Source organism: Centrocercus urophasianus, unplaced genomic scaffold (assembly GCF_019232065.1).
Source record: "Centrocercus urophasianus isolate 14NV4802_14NV808 unplaced genomic scaffold, USGS_Curo_1.0 seq_27, whole genome shotgun sequence".
NCBI lineage: Eukaryota > Metazoa > Chordata > Aves > Galliformes > Phasianidae > Centrocercus > Centrocercus urophasianus.
In genome coordinates, this window is record NW_024884833.1 from 14,758,059 (window position 1) to 14,767,746 (window position 9,688).

Here is a 9,688-nt window from a genome sequence, read left to right on the forward strand (position 1 = left end):
CTCTTATTAATGATTATTATTTTTGAAATGTATTAAAGAGCTGTAAAAATTCATCACTAAGTTAATTCACCCACTAAGTTAATCCTCATGATGGCCTTCTGTAAATATTCAAGGTAAAACTACAAAGATAGAAAAATTTTATTCTGATTAGATCAGTACATTTGGGAACAAACTTCAAACAGTTCTACAACAGAAGTATTTTTTAACTTTCTAGATGCATGTGAAAAACAGTTGTGAACTGTGAGATGTGAAATGTAAGGCAAATAGGAATGTAAATAATAGAAAACTTTCAATTTGTGCTTTAAGGGATGTGAGTGATTCTAAGCTGTAGTAGTGGAAGCTTCTCAAACTTTCCTGTGATTAAAAAAAACAAACAACAATAATAAAAATTAAAAATCTGGGTTTCAAAAAGCAACAAATGATATTTAGAATTTCTCTTCATTGAGGTCAAAGAATTTCATAGATTAAGGGTAATTTCATGTATTGAAATGTTAATGTGTAAAACATGCAAATTGCCTCTTCCTTATTTAGCATTCCTCCTGTTATCTGCAGATCTGTATGCATTTAACCTTTTATGCTTATCATTTTCTTTTCTGTATCATATGAATGATTCACAAATTCTTTGCTTTGTTAGATTTATTTACTCCTTTTAATTAACTTAATATTTAGCCACTTACACTTGAGAAGTATGACTGGCTGCAGCTCCTTAACAGATGCAATAGTCGTACAGAATGTATTTTCTTTGTTCTGATTTTGAAGATTATGAGATTTCAGAGTGTGATATCTGGAGTGTTATCCACTGGGAGGAAGAGAGGGTGGGAGGAAGGAAGGAAAACAGTGACTTATTTTAGATTATTAGGTATTTTAGGTTAAAGACCAGCCAGTAAGGAAGTCTCAGAACCTCTCTGGGACTGTAAATTGTTGTCATGGAAGAACTCTGTGAACTCTGTTTTGCCCTGGTCCTGCCCTTGCCCACCTCGCAGACCTGTGGGAAGAGATATCCAGGCTATGATCCCTTAATTTCAAACAGCATGCTGTTGACCCTCCTCATCCTGTCCTCACTTCTTCAGCCTTCAGTTAGTGGCAATGTACACAGTAAGACCTATCAGTCATTTATTCCTAAATTTATCTCTGTTTGCTAGCTCTGTGGAGAAATAAAAGCACTTCAGTGTTTACTCCTCTCACCTACCTGCAAGGAAAAATTAGGAAAACACAGTATTTAAAAAATATCTGCAGTTTTACACATCAAGAATGTTTTGGATAATCAGAAGTCCTGGGGTTGTAGATGTCCACTTGGATCTGTTGGCAAGAACAGTAATTAAACTCTCCATCACCTCTCAAACAATTTGACCTCTAGTTTAGCTTCTTGAAAAGGCTGTACATGTATTTGAGTATATCTAATTTTCATTTCAAGTCTGTGAATTCACTGTATGCATTTGTTGCCTGTTCTTAGAGAGCTACGTGGATTTTTTTTTTTAATAAATGCTCTCACAACTGATATTCACTTTTCCTGTTGCATGTGATAAATGTTTCAGTATCTGTTTGAGATTTTGTGTCTCTCAGGACAGCAAGATAACATACATGCAAAGAAGTGGTATTTCATGAAAAAACATACTGTAAAAAATATTACATTCCCATGAAATATGGGAAAATATGTTTGCATTTTTTTCTGAAAAGATTTTGCTATTTTCATATTGATAATTTGCACAACCAAGAGATGGCATCAGCCTATCTGCAACTGAAATATAATATTTAGTCTTCTGCACTTACAAATTTGTATCTCTCAGTGCTTTCCAAGTTGTCTAAAAAAGTGCTGTTGTATTTCTCATGAAGATTGCCAGTAAATATGAAATATGATTACTGATTTAAAAAAAAAATGCTGATGCTGAGGGGGGTATTCCCATCTAGGCTGCATATCAGAGGGCAAGAAATGCATAAAGAACAAGCTGCTTAGATGCACGTTAGATGTCCAAGGAAAGGCAGGGTTATTACAATGAATCCCCAGAACAATTCCCCCTTCTGCCCATTTCAGTTCTTTTACACATGCCTATCTCTAAGTGGTCTTTCCAGTAAAGGCTGTTCTCTTATTTTCTTGGGCTTGGATTAGGATGGAAGACACTCAGCTGGCTCTGGTTGGTCCTCTCATCGGCCACAACTCTGTTCATCAATCCGCTGCATTGTCATTAATTTGTGGTTTTATTGATCAAGCCTGCTACCTCGCATTTCAGAGATAGGACAGCTAACACTGATATTTGGAAGAGCAGGAGACCCACTGTCTGTACTACTTTTCTAAGTCTGTAGAAAAGCATCTGCTATTATCAGTGAGAACCTGGCAGGTGCCAATTCGGCATCTCATGAAGGCATATAACTTTTAACCTACATTACCTATAACCTATTAACCTATATTTAACCTTAATTCAACCCAGTACTACAGATGGGGCTTTACATGGTCAGAGAGGGGCAATCACCTCCCTGACCCTACTGGCCACGCCTCTTCTGACAGAAAGTAGCTGAGATAAATTAGTCCCTGTATGCATATACAGGGATTTAGACTGATTCCTCACAGACTATAGTAAGATCATGCAAGTATTCCAGTTCTCATATGATTAGCAAAGCATCTTATCTGATTTTATTTTAATTTTTTTTTAATTAATTAATTTATTTATTTATGGAAAGGCAGAGAATACCGAACTTGCCAAAAGCAATTTTCTGAAGAAAATTTTTGGTCAAAATTTTCATTCTTTTAATCAAACAAAAAGGGATGTTTCTGCTTTCTTACCACAATGTGAGACTATAGCTGAGATTTCTAATTTGTTCATTTTATATTTTCTGTGTTCTTCTTGAACATAGCAAAGATAGGCGTTGTACATTTGCTCTTTTGGAGTCATCTCCGTACGTCTGTAGACATTAAACATGATAAATATTCAGTTTGAATGAAAGGCCCAGTAATCAGTTGTTTTGCCTTTGTCATTCATATCTAGAGAAAAGAAATCCCATAAATATTGTCTGTAGATGACTCTGTAAATGTGAAATGTGGAAGGCATGTATCCTTTGACTTGGCTTGGTTCTGAAAGAAGTTTTTGGAGTTATACACTACTGAAAATACCACTCAGTAAACTGATGTGCAATCACTTACTTTTAGAGTAGATTTTCTTCAGAATAGACTTCTGTGCTGCTCTTCTCATTGTTTCATATTTTCTACCTTTCTCCTTTCATAAGTATTTCTTCTGTTCTTGCCACTGCAACTCTTCAGATTTTATTTAACATACTGTTTCCACAGGCCAGGCAGCAAAACATTTTACATCTCTTGTACTTCATTGTCCTTCAGGCAATTTTTAGTTCACAGAAGATAGGTTCGCTCTCAGATAATGCCAACATGTTCTTTAAAGCCAAATTTCCTCAGGCACTTTATCAAATAACTTTCTAAGCTCCTCTTATATTACATCTAACATATTCCCATTTGCCTACAGATTCTCTTACATTATTCCCTTCTGTGATGAGGGTCAGTGGAGCTAGGTGAAGATGAAAGATGTTGTCAAAAAGAATGATATGCTGCCTCTTGCATAGGCTCATCTTCTAGAGTTTCCCCTGCTCTTTTTTTCTAGCTTCTTACACTTTCCTTGTAGCAAAATATATATATTTACATTGAAAAGTCATTATTTGCAGTATGTCTTCTGCCTGTGTTCTTTATGGGTAAATGATCCAGGTTTTGATTTATTGTCAGATCCCCAGTACCTGTTTTCTTTCCACTGAAATCCAGAGTCCTGGGTCAGGAATGAGACACATTTCACATAGGTACAGAACAGATTCTTAAAAAAGAAGCATCACCATCATCTGAAAACTGTTTATCCTAAAGTCATGGGAAAGAGCCAGACATCAGGCATATATACTGATGACTCAATATCTTTGTTTAACTGAATTTTTCTTTCTTTCTTTCTTTCTTCCTTTCTTTTTTTTTTTTCCTTCCTGGTAGTGAAAATCATGAGTGCTCTTTCACTTTAGTGCTGTACTATGGACACTCATTTCTTATTCTTTACTGTCCCCATAACTGAAAAATAACATATAGCTATGGATCTTTTAAATGTACTTGTCTTGTTTTGCTTTTCAGACCTGTATCCATAACAGATCGCTTACATGCACTATCTACCAGTGGTGAACAGAGAAGTATGCTTCACCTGTATGTTGACATGATGTATTCCCATACCGGCACTTTTCCGGTCTTTCATTTCATCAATTTTCTCCTTCAAAAATGTCCAAACTTAACCCTTTTAACTGCCAATACTGATCTCCATATTTACTTTAGCTTATATGTTTTGAGATAATCTGTTTTGTTTTTAGATACTTCAGCTTCTGCATGAAGAGATTTATGTCTCTTATTCTTTTTTCAACTTAACTGTTCGTATGGAAATAGGATGGCCATGATGAATAATCTTCCCTATTCAATACATCTTTGAAATTGTAGACTCTCTAATGAAATAATAGATTTTAATATGCAGTGTAAAAGCAGTTTTAATTCTCTAGAGTGACCAGATTCGAATACTTAGTTGTCGTCTAAAATAGCAAGATAGCAGGAATTTATTCATACACTTAAAGTTCAAATTTGACCTTAGGACTGTTTTAAAAATAAGTTTTCAATGAACGTCATACAATTTATCAACTATTAAAGTGTGAGGTAGACTATAATCTTGAGGAGTGTTCAGGACACTTTCATTTAAATTAGAATTATGTTTATTACTGCTGAATCTGAACTTTTACTACTGAATTTCTGATCAGAGGTATACATTTTAAAATATTTCAGATAGAAGAATTTAAATTACAAAAATGAGGCATGCTTTTAATAAAAAGACTTTAGAATGATTTAAATAATCCTACATGCATGTTTCTATTATACAGAAAACCATGCAGTCTTTGCTTCTACGATCTGATTACTTTGACAGGAGATACATAGCTATTATAGAAGTGGAGAGAAATAATAGACTGTGTCTCTTCTTCTTTTAGAAATCCTGAATTATCCGGGCCATCTACATTTATTCCATTGCTTTACATCTGTCATGGTCAAATGTGAGAGAAGGATGATGTTTTTTTTCCATAAAAATTTGTCTAAATTTAAATAAGTTGAACTTTGGTATTAGATCAAAATAAAAACTTAGGTTTTGGTAAATTTTAAACATACCTATTAAAAATGTCCAGTTTTGCTATCATGGTTGAATCAAACTGAAACTCTCTTGACTTTCTGCCTTTTGATAGAAAAATCCTCTGTGAGGTGTTCCCTATAAAATCTCTTGCTTGCTGTCTTGGCAGACAAAATATTAGAGATTTACCTGTTAATGAAGATCAGTCTTATTGCTCAGTTTACACAGTAAAATAACATGCAGAGAGCTCTCAAAATGGACTCTCAGCATGCTACCTCTACAAAACCATTCTTATCATCATATTAATTAATGACAATATTCTGCAATGTATAAATGCTGTGAACAACAGAGGAAAAAGCTCTCTAAGATGTATTTACAAAGATAGAAGCAGAAAATTGACTCATAAACTAAGACAAATTTAACCTAATTACCAAGAAACTTCTTAGCAGTGTCTAATACTGTAGAATAAGCTTTGAAAGGAAGTCCTACCAGTCTGATCACTATAAAACAAGTTAAAAATTGAAGAAAGTGATTAGGAGTCTTCTAGTAGAAATGATTTTTGTTCTCTGGGGAATAGGGAAGATGACCAAAAAACGCTTTTATGTTTCTGATTTTCTTGTCTGAAACAGATGTTGAGCCTCTCTCGTAGCAAAGAGAAATATAAATTGCTGTGCAAAATAACGTAACATAATTATGAAAGAAATGTATCCTTCTGAAAGCTTTCTTGCACTTACTGTGCAGAGAATAAAATATCTCCGGAAGAGGTAACAAATATTGTGCTCCTGATTCTATATCCTGTCCAAGAAGACTACTGTTGAATTTCTTCTGAGTTAATGGTTTGCTTTGTTCCTTTATATACTTTAATCAGTAATTCCTAGAAAGATAAAACTATTGTGGTTTTGATTGAATATCTAAAACTGTTCAAATAATGTACACCAATCTGTCAAATCATATTTTCTCATCCAGTGTGCTCTCTTTATTTTCTTTTAAAAGCAATCTGTGTCAGCCCTTAAGTATCTGTTATTAAAGACTAGAATAATCTAAACTATTTAATGAAAAAACAGACTGGAAGTGATTTTTGTTTTTGCAATAGCAATTAGCAAAACTTAATTGGAAATTGTTACAATTCTCACTAACTTCAGGTTTGCATAGTCAGGTACCACAGGCACGAGCTTAAAAGCTATGAGAGCTGTGTGTATTTGTGTGTTGGGGAGAAGCTAGTAATGCTCAGAGGATGAAGTTTTTTGGTAGCCACAATACAAAATAAGTTCTTTTGGGACCTACTGAAATGCTGTGAATTTTATTGTGCTTGCCAGATTGGAAATAGTATCTACAAATATAATGATTTATTTATTTTTTTTTTTTTTCCACATACATTTACATTTATGGGAGTGGGGAAAAAAAATCTATGGAAGATCTACTTCCAAAAAAATAAGCAAATAAAATAACCAATTTTCATAAAAATATCTCATGATGACTTAAATTTTGATTACTGCAAGTAAATACTAAAAAAAATAGGGAAAGTAAACTTCTTGTACATTACTTTTGAAAGGGCTTGGTAACTTGTGTAAGTATTCTCTGTTTCCGTTTAATTATGGCTTTTTTTGTTAAGATTCTGTACAAAAATATTGAGAAACTGTTATTACCAATGACAGTCTAAAAAAAACCCCAATAAAATAAATGAACCAAACGTACAGAAAAAAATGATGTTGTAAATAGAATAGTCTAATAAAATGTCTCCTAAGCATAAATTGACTGTTAAGAAAGCTTTTAAGAGTTGTACATTTCAGACTTCAAGGATTTTAAGGAAAACATCAATTTTATGTAAAGTAGCAGTCTCTAACACCATTCCTGAATAGAATTTTCTTGTGTTCAAGTAATTATGGGTGATAGTTGTAATATTGTAGTGTTTCAAAGAGATGTAGACATATAAGCAATAAACATTTTCTGCCAGAGCATATACAGAGAAATATTAGGAAAAAACATGACTGACTTCTGTTATTTTGAGATATACATATTTTAAATAAATAAAAATATTGCCTCCAAAATACGCAGCATCGTTTGCAATTGATTCTGAAGTCCACACTTAGCCACTTACATACTGAAGTGTTTAAAGTGGAAAGGGAAAAAATGCATTTAGTTAATATTGAGGATTTATCTTATTCTGGGTAAGCAAAACAGAACAAACACACCACAACATTATCATAGAATGGCTTAGGTTGGAAGGGGCCTTAAAGATTTTCTACTTCCAGCTCCCCTGTGAGTTACAGGATTACCAGTTGATAGATCAGACTGCCCATGGCCACATCTGTCTTGGTCTTGAGTGCCATTAGAGATGGGCCATCCACAAACACTCTGGGCGATCTGTTCCTGTGCATCATATTGCTCTGAGTAAAGAATTTCTTTTTAATATCCAACTTAAATTAGACTTCTTTAGTCTAAAGCCATTCTCCCTTGTTCTATCACTTTCTAAAAGTCCTAAAAGTTGATCCCTCTCCTGCTTATAAACTGTCTTCACATACTGATAGGCTGTAATGAAGTCTTCCCCACAGCTTTCTCTCCTCCAAGCTTAAAAAGTCCAAATCTCTCATCTTTCATCCTAGCAGATGTGTTCCAGCCCTCTGATAATCTTCCTGTCACTCCTCTGGACCCGCTTCAATACTTGCACAACTTTCCTGTGCTGCGGGTCCCAGGCCTGGATGCAGTTCTACAGATGAGGCATTAATAATGGCAGGGAAAAAGCATCTCCATAACTCTACTGCCCAGTCCTCTTCTGATGCAGCCCAGGATATTTTCAGTCTTCAGATATGTAAAAACATACTGCTGGTTCATGTCCAGCTTTTTTTGTCCACCAGTACCCCCAAGTACTTTTCTGTGGGTTTGCTCTCGAAGATTTCTTCTCCCAGTCTGTACATATGTCTAGGATAGTTCCAATTCAAGTGCAGCACCTTGCAGTTGGCTTTATTGAACCTCATCATGCTCAAATGCATCCATTTTCATGCCAATTTAGGCTTTTTTGGATGGCATCCCTTCCATCTATTGTCTAAGTTGCACCATTCAATTTGATGTCGTTGGCAAACCTGCTGAGAGTATGCTCAATCTGACTGTGTCACTAATAAAGATGTTGAAGAATTGAAATGGAGACCACTTGAGACCAGCCTTCACCTGATCATAGAACTGTTGACTACAGTCCTCCAGTAGAGATTATTCAACAAGCTCTGTATTCTCTGAAGAGTTCATCCCTCAAAACTCTGATTTAGAGATAAGGATGTGTTTCAGGACCGTGTCAAAGGCCTTGCACAAGTCCTTTTTTTTTTCCTTGTAGAAGCATGGAGGGGAGTCAGCAGAACTGCTACCTTGGAGTTCTGGAAGGCAGACTTTGGTCTCTTCTGGTTGATAGAGTCCCATGGGAGGTATTTCTGGAGGGAATGGGAGTCCAGGAAAGCTGGGAATACTTCAAGGAAGTAATTTCAAAGGTGCAGGAGCTGACCATCCCCAAGTCATGAAAGTCAAGCCAACAGGAAAGGAGACCGCTCTGTCTGAACACAGACCTTCAGCTGGAACTTAGGAACAAAAGGGAAGCTTATGGTCTTTGAAAGAGGGGGCAAGCAACTTATGAGGAGTACAAATATGCAGTGAAGCTGTGCAGGGAGAAAATTAGAAAGGCCCAGGTAGAACTGAACTTGGCCACTGAGGTGAAAGACAACAATAAGAATTTCTATAAATACATATTCATATATATTCGTATAAGTACCTGCAGTAAGATGAGGGCTAGAGATAATCTCCATTCCTTTTTGGATGCAAAGGGGAACCAAGGATTCGGATAAGGTTGAGGTACTTAATGCCTTCTTTGTCTCAGCCATTAATAATAAGACTAGTTGTTCCCTGGGCACAAAGTTTGAGGATACAGATGGAGAACAGAATAGGCCCTGCATAATTCATGATCAGATCAAAGCAGGTTTTGGACCCACTTTGAAAGCTGGACGCACACAAATCCATGAGGCCACTCCAGAGTGCTGAGGGAGGTGACAGATGTAGTTGCCAAGCTACTCTCCATCATCTTTCAACAGTCCTGGATAAATGGGGATGTCCTGCTGGATTGGCAGATGCGACTTCCATCTTCAAAAAGGGCCAGAAAGATAATCCTGGTATCTACAGACCTTTCAGTCTCACCTATGTGCCAGGGGAGGTTGTAGATAATCTGGAGAGCCAGCATGGATCAATTAAAAGTCGACCAGGGGATCACCAACCACTGGCTGGATGGCCAGGATCAAAGAGTTGTGGTCAATGTGGTCAGATTCAATTGGCTGCCAGTCACCAGTGGTGTCCCCCAAGGCTCCGCACTGGGGCCACTCCTATTCGACAGTTTTATCATTGGTCTTGATGAGGGGACTGAGTGCACTCTCAGTAATTTTGCAGACAACACCAAGTTGGGACGGAGAATTAATCTGCCAGAGGGACATGAAAATACAGAATAAATTGGGCCAAGGCAAACTGGTGATTTTCAATAGGGCCAAGTGTCAGGTCCTGCATTTTGGTCACAACAACCCTAGGCA